Source organism: Alnus glutinosa, chromosome 12 (genome assembly GCF_958979055.1).
Source record: "Alnus glutinosa chromosome 12, dhAlnGlut1.1, whole genome shotgun sequence".
NCBI classification, from domain to species: domain Eukaryota; kingdom Viridiplantae; phylum Streptophyta; class Magnoliopsida; order Fagales; family Betulaceae; genus Alnus; species Alnus glutinosa.
The window spans coordinates 15,776,905-15,785,073 of NC_084897.1; positions in this window are offsets into that span (position 1 = coordinate 15,776,905).

An 8,169-nucleotide genomic window follows, 5' to 3' on the forward strand; every position below is an offset into this window, starting at 1 on the left:
CATCTTTTTCGTCCAACCATATCCCATCCAATACTCAATAGTGTAGAAATGAACAGTGCTTTCCAATGCATTGGAAAGTACTGTTCATTTCCCATTCAATATTATAATCATAAAAAGTTCTCTCTCTCATACCACGCAACTCGCATCTCTTCTTCCACTCATCTTTTTCGTCCAACCATATCCCATCCAATACTCAATAGTGTAGAAGCCCATCCCACCAGAAATTCCGCTAGAAAGCTACCTTCCGTCTTCGACCGGTGCTGATCTGGCCATGGGAGCCAAAGCCATGTACAAGAGCAGGTTCATGGGGTGTAGCTTCTCGACCTCGGAGGTGAGCAAAATCCCCTAGACAATAGACTTCAAAGCCTGTCCGGCAATGGACCCGACGCAAACCAGGAAGCCGAAGAGATAGAACAAGGGCTCGCCGTTGCTAGTCAGGACAATCCCAAAAACGATGGGTAGCAAAGCAAGGTAGACCTTGTCGGACTCTTTTCTACATATGATTAGGAATATATGCAGAAATGGCCGTGAAGAACGGCGTGGTGGCTCCGACGGTCTGGTTGAACGACACGACGTGGTGAGGCCATGGAAGAAAACGTGCTGAGAGAGAGAGAGAGAGAGAGAGAGAGAGAGAGAGTATTAATAAAATATAAAGAATAAAAAAAGTAAAAGATAATGTAAAAAAAACAATATTTTAATGTTATAGGAAAAAGTAATGGGAAGCTGCTGTGGAATATCCTAAACCGGTATAGAGGTGTTCTCTGTCAACAGAGGCACCCCATAGCTTTTTTAAGTGAAAAGCTCATTGATGCAAGAAGAATGTATTCCACTAATGACTTAGAACTATATGCTATGGTACAATCTTTAAGACATTAGTGGCACCACATGATCCACAATGAGTTTATTCTCTTCATTGATCACGACTCCTTCTGGTATATTAATTCTCAAAAGAAGCTCAACGCCAAACATTGCGTTGGTTTGATTTCCTGGCCTACAACAATTTACTTTTGTGCTTAAGCACAAAACTGGTGTGGAAAATCGTGTAGCTGATGCCCTTAGTAAAAATATCCCTTGTACTTAACACATTGTCTGTAGATTTGATGTGTTTTCCAAATTTACCAACTACTTAAAAACATATCTAGATTTCAGTGGCATTTTCATTTAAGTTTGCACCGGTAGCTCGCCAACTGATAGCCCATATTGTTTACATGAAGGCTATTATTTCAAAGGCATAAGGCTCTGTATTCCCCAAACTTCAAGCAGAGAGTTCATCATCCTTGAGTTACAAGTTGGGGGCACCAAACAAATACGAAAAAAAAAATCCATTGGATGAGTTAGGAACGTATGGGCTTTTCAAAGAATCAAGGTGGTTTGGGGTTCAAAGATTTTTCTTTACTCAAGCACTCTTAGCAAAACAATGTTGGCGACTTCTCAAGGAACCCAACTCGATGGCAACTAGTATACTCCAGGCCAAATACTATCCGAATACTTCTATTATGGAACCCTTAGTGGGGCGACGTCCTTCATATGCATGGATAAGTATTATGTCAGCACTTCCAACTTTGCAAAAGGGGCTAGCTAGTGCAGCGAGTGGGAAATGGGCGAGACATTTGAATATGGGGGGATCAATGATTGCTCATGTATTATGGAGATGCCCAGCTACTAGAGATGTGTCATGTGTGGGGTTGTGGGCCAATTAAAATGCAAAAAAAGTAGGATTACGGGTGCTGTTTTTGTTGACATTTTTCGATTGCTGGTTGAGCGATATGATAGCCAAGAGCTGGACCTCATGGCAATTATAGCAAGGAAAATAAGGTTTAGGAGGAATGCTGTTTTACATGGAATTTTCAACCATCCTCTTCAAGTGATCATGGAGGCTACAAAATCACTTAGTTCTTTCAAGAGTATTACTAACGTCTCTACGGAAGGCACCCAACTTGCCCATGCGCAGCAACCGGTTACTTGGCAATGTCCACCCCCAAGGCTCTACAAGGTTAACTGGGATGTTGCGGTGGATAACAAGTGACTCGGATGGGATTTGGGGCTATTGCATGTACAAGATTCTAATGGATTTGTTGTGGCGGCATGCAGTACTACTCAAAATAGCAGTAATGATCTATTAGCAGCTGAAGCCTGGCATGCATGAATGCTGTTAAATTGTGCAAGGGTGTGGGCATTTTTGATATCATCCTTAAAGGTGACTCCCAACAAGTGGTAAAAGAGGTAAATGAAGTGTCCCCAAATGAGACAGATATGGTCATTTAGTGGTGGGCGCTAAAATGCACTACAGTCTTTTCGATCATCTCAGGTGGTTCATGTGAAACGGAATGCTAATTCAGCTGCACATTACCTCTCTAAATAAGCGGTCAATCATGTCATAGATATTGTTTAGGTGGAAGAAATTCTCCCAATTATTTATGATATTATAAGTAGGGAACTTCTAGTCCCTAATTTGTGATCTCATATATATTGTTTTGTATGATTTGAGATTATCAATAAAGAGTTATCGGTTCAAAAAAAAAAAAAAAAATCATTATTGGTATTTACATATACTTATATATGTAGAAAATTTAAGAAGCATCTAAGTTTCGCACAGCAAGTTTGACTCATGATATGAAGGTGGAAATATTGTTTAGAGATATAATTGCCACCGGGGAGCGACCTTGGGCACCATCCGCATGGTTGGTTCTTAATGATATTGATACCATAGTTGGTGTCAATGTAAAACTTGATGACGATGACAATGCTCTTTTAGAAGGTTTATGTAGTTTGGATGAAGAACCCAATCTCAATACACATGGAATTGATGATATTCCTGCTGCTTTAGATTTAGATACAATGGATAAAGGAAAGAGGAAGGTTGGTCCTATAGTTCAAGGTAAGAAAAGGAATAAAGGAGTTCAATTTTTTAGTCAACATTTGATCAGTCGTATTTGTGAAGCAATAGAAAGTAAGAGTACAATGACATCTATGAGCTATGATAAACCTGGATGTGGTATTAAAGAGGTTATGGATGTTGTTCGGAGGCTTGCTGAAAGTGAAAATGACATTGACATCCTTAAGTTTGTGACCGAGGTATTTCTTAAGAGATCACATAGAGAGATGTTTGTGACCATTAAGGAGCCATGGCTGCATATTGACTCCATCAAGTGAATGGGAAATAGAGAAATCAATTGTCGTAGTGTGGAATAATGTTGTTCTCTCTCTCTCTCTCTCTCTCTCACTCTCTTAATGTTGTTTTGTTATGAACTATTTGAAACGTTGTAAGGATATATCCTTATATTGAAATATTGAATCTCTCTCTCTCTCTCTCTCTCTCTCTCTCTCTCTCTCTCTCTCTTCCCTTTTTTGATGTTGTTTAAGCTTTCAAGCCAATATATGTAAAATAAGATGTGATAGAAGTCATTTCGATTTTCTTTATTTTACATTTTTTTAAAAAAAAGAGGTCACTTGTGAACAATAATAGAGAAGTAAGTTGTGGAAGTTATGTCTGATCACAATATTATTTCACCTATAAGAAATTCTCCTTGAAAAAACAAAGGACCATACAAATAGGCCAAAAAGTGAGGGTGGAAATTTGATTAGGTTTTTGGATCGAAATTTTTGGATCTATAACACAATGAGATGTTTCCTTATTTTAATTTTAATTTCTTGTACTATATTTATTTTATTATTATTATTTCGGATTAATATGGTCTAGTACCAACAATAATATTTCCAACAAATTATTTATTTAATTGTTAATTTTCAGATTGGTATTATTTTATTTCAATAAGAATTTTGTGCACCATCCAAAATTATTTCCAACAGATCTACGCTCATTCGCCAGATTTTGTACGACACGCGCCTCTCCATCGTGTTCACTGTCATCTTCCGCCTCCGTCGACACAAGCCACAATCTCTCCGGACGTCCATGCACCGGAGCATGGCATGCACACGATGGTGGCCCCGCTCTTCCTCACACCCTTCCCCCGCCTCTGTTGTCGGTTGTTTCTAGTGGCCCATGGTGTTCTCTGCTAGAGAGAGTTCTTCCAGTGGTGGCGCGTAGTCTTCACGCACTGCCACTAGCAACTCTCAGCCCCTACTGTATTTGAATTTGTGTTGGTCCATCTCTTTTCTGCAGTCTTAATTTTAAATTCTAACAACGTTTTTACTGCTTCAGTCATCTTTTGGTGGTTGTTGTTTCCAAGTGGAGGTGTAGATAAGCTTGTCATAATCTATTCTCATTTAGCTTTTAAAACCGTCTTGAGTGGCCTTTTGAGATAACCGGGTCATTTGTTTGACCCATTTTCTATCATTTATAATTATTTCAATACTATTTTAGTTTGGTTTGGGACTACTGTTGGAGAGCCCACCTATTTTTCATTAATAGGATCGTCTATTTTTTTCTTCTTTTTGGATTAGAATTAAGAAGGATCTTTCCTTATAACTTTTTTACTTATTCAATTAGAAAAAAAAAAAAAAAAAAAAAAAAAAAAAAAACGTAAATTTTTTGTTATTTTTGCAATTTAAAGTACCTTTTTAGTTTTGTTACCAAATAAGTAACATCTAAAAAGCACTTAAAAAATGTATTTACCAAACAAGTAAGCAACTTTTCAGTAATAGCACTTCTGTCAATAGCTCACAGACAAAAGTCCTATATACAATAGCTTTATTTCTTATCGCAATTCCAAGCAGGCCTTAAAATTTATTTGGAATTGTGTTAAGGAGTTTAAAAAGTACTTTTAGTATATAGAAAATTGTGCAAAACAAAAATAAATGTATCTTAAAAATATATATATATATATATATATATATAAAAAACTCATAAAACTACTTCTTTGACCTTTTTTTTTTTTTTAAAGAAAAATGGGGTAAAACACACTTCTCGAAAAATGTTTAAAAATGCAACTTTTTTACAAAAACTTTTTATAAATATAAAAGCTCTGTTTCTTAACATAATCCCAAATAAGCTATTTCCTTATTTTATTTTGTTTTTTAAAAAAAGTCGAAGACAACGTAGTAGAAAAAAAAAAAAAAAAAACGGATTTCAGGCAGGCCGTCATGTTCTTATTCACGCGTCTTTGTTGGATTGAGCAAGCCATTATAGTAGATGGGTTGCCGCATAAATCTTGTGTTTCACTTTGCGTCATCTCTATCTTTCTTTTGTTTTTTTTCTTATATAATTATATTATTTGGGTCCATGAACAATTAGGAGGGGATTGTTCGGCCATAATTTCACAATTTTTGTGGGAGGTTCTAAATGAAACTTATCGGAAAGGATAAATCTCTTATGAAATTTCTCACATTACTTATCTGAATTACTTTATACAAATAATTAATGTGAATCTCAACCTGATTAATGATGGATACAAAGAGGGAAAGTGGATCGCCAATTTTTTCGTAAGTAACAAAAAAAAAAAAAAAAAAGGTATTAAAACATCATAGGAAACTATAGGGGTGTAAAGCCGGCCGATTATAATCAGCCAGTAACCAGTAATCGGGTAACTGGCAAGCCGGTTTGGTACTTAGTTGAAAATAAATGATAACCGGCCCTACCAAAGCTGTTATCAATTTTAGAAAATATTGAACCGCTAAAAAATATTAGGCCAAAAAGGTTGAAATTTTTTTTGAAGGGTTAAAAATGTATAAATTAAGCCCAAAAAGTATGCCTAATACCTAAATTAGGCCCAAAAAAATCAATTTTTTAAAATTTTAGTTACTAGTCAGATAACCGGATACCAACCAATAACTACCAGTTATTAAAAAATCAATTAACCAGATACCCGATTACCGAAGTCGGTTAACAATTTTGTCAAGCCAATTATCCGGATTAGGGTTCTCGATTTTAATCCATAACCAATAATCATAACATGGTCTCACCCTAGGAAACTGACATTGTTTTTGCTTTTATCCCTAGGGAGCGACAACTTGGCTGCTTTTGAGAGGCGTAGGTGGTTACTGTGTGGTGTGTGGGTAATGCTAATTATGAGCCCTTTGAAAATGCTTGTGTCATCTGTGAGTTTGGCGGTTTGGATGTTGACTGACCGGGGGTAGGCTGGCATCCAAGATATTTTAATTCTTGGACCTATTTTTTAGTATTTTATGCATCACGGAATAATTATTAATTACGACCTTTTTTTAGGAGGAATATTTTTTTTTTTTTTTTTTTTTTGAAAGTAGGAGGAACAGTCAAAAGAGTAATGATAACAATTATATATATATAAATATTTTATTATGTTGATATAGTAGGTTCAATTAACTTTTGATTTTTTTTTTTTAATATTGACTAATCTAAGAATTGATTAGGACTGTCACGATAATATTATAAAATATTTGTAAAATAAAAATATAATTTATGACATTATTCATAGTTAAAGAATCCTAAAATCATGAAAATCTAGAATAAAAGAGTAATTCAAAAAATTCATCGTCCCTTCAATAATGAGATGATTTTTAAAATCACTATTTGATCAAAATTCAATAATGATCAATTACAAGCGAGTAATTCTACAAGTCTTTCATGTGTCCCTCCAATAATGATGTAGTTTCTAAAATCACTATTTAATCAAAATTCAATAATGGTCAATCACAAGCCCAAGGGTAATTTTAAAAGCCACATCATTATTAGAGAGACATAAGAAAGACTTCTAGCATTACTCATCACAATTCCAATAGTGATTTTAAAAGCTACATAATTATTAAAGGGACACAAGATAAAAATTTATCTCAGAATAAAAATCTTTCGATAATTATATTAGGAGAAAAATATACATAAAAAAAAGCCCCCTAAATTAATTTAATTATCAGAATTTTCCAATTGCATTTATCTGATTTTTTTTTAAAAAAATTTTAATTTTAGTTTTTAAGAGAATAAAGATATTATCGAAAAAAAGTTGCTTTTTTGGTACACCTTGGTAGTTTGATAGGTCATTTTAACATACTTAAAACTTTATGAGAGTAATTTAAAATCCCCTGTTTGTTGAGAGGGCTTTTTTCTAATTTTACTTTTTCTTTTATTAATTTTTTATTTTAGGTTTTAAGAGAATTAAGGGTATTATGAGAATATTTCGACAAAAGTTACCTTTTAGGTACACTTTGATAGTTTAATGGGTCACATTAATGCACTTAAAAATTATCGGAAGATTTTTATAGAAGTGGATCCTCGGCTATAAGGGGTGGTTGAATCATCCCCATGCCATTTGGTTAAAGGGGGTAGCTGGCCCTGGAACTTAATTTTTAATTTTTTTTTTTTTTTTTTTTTTGGGTGAAGAGTATTTTTGTCAATGAGAGGACATTGAAATTTTTTAGTAGTTTGGAAGTGGGACATTGACTCAATCAATAGTTTGGAATAAAAACATTGACAATGTGATGGTACTTTGAAGAATGTACGTAAAAATTTCTCTCATCTTTTAGACCCTATTATTAATAATTGAGGATGGTACAACTTAGGGGAGTCATGTATAATTGACAATTTTTCATACGATTCACGAATTCGTTATGAACCCAACACAAAATTAGTAAATTAAAGTTGAAAGATTTACTCATTTAATTAAATATGTCAAGTTAGAGTTGACATATATAGTTTTATACATATCTCAACATAGCATGAGCCCGACAAACAACATAAAAGCTGTCAATTTTTAACACAAATAGCAAACACAACATGAATCCTATACAAAATTAGTGAGTTAGAGTTGAAAGATTTGACCCGTTTAATAAAATTGGTCGAATTAAAATTGACATTTATAATTTTATATCTATGTCTCGACAAAATCCAAACTCAACATGCAAACACATATTACCGCTCCATAATCATGCATATGGTGGAGCTACAGAGGAAGCCAAGACCAAGAAAGAAAAGAAAAAACTCAAAAAAGGCGATGTGCTTTCTCATGCTGCCTTTGGGTATGCTTTTCAGCTACAATTCTAAAAGTATCTTTGACCTGACACACCCGACAACTGTTTACTTTTTTGAAGCCTTTAATTGTTAGAATATTAAAAAAGAAAAGTGGAGAAGTTGAAGGGTTGAGACAACAGAAAAAATTTGCTAACAGAAACAAAACAAATAAATAAAATAAGGAGTTGGACAGCGATCTTGTATCTCAATCCATTAATTCAATAAATAGGTAAAAAAAAATGGGCTTTTTGCATATATTATCTGTCAACACCACCATTGACAAATTGACA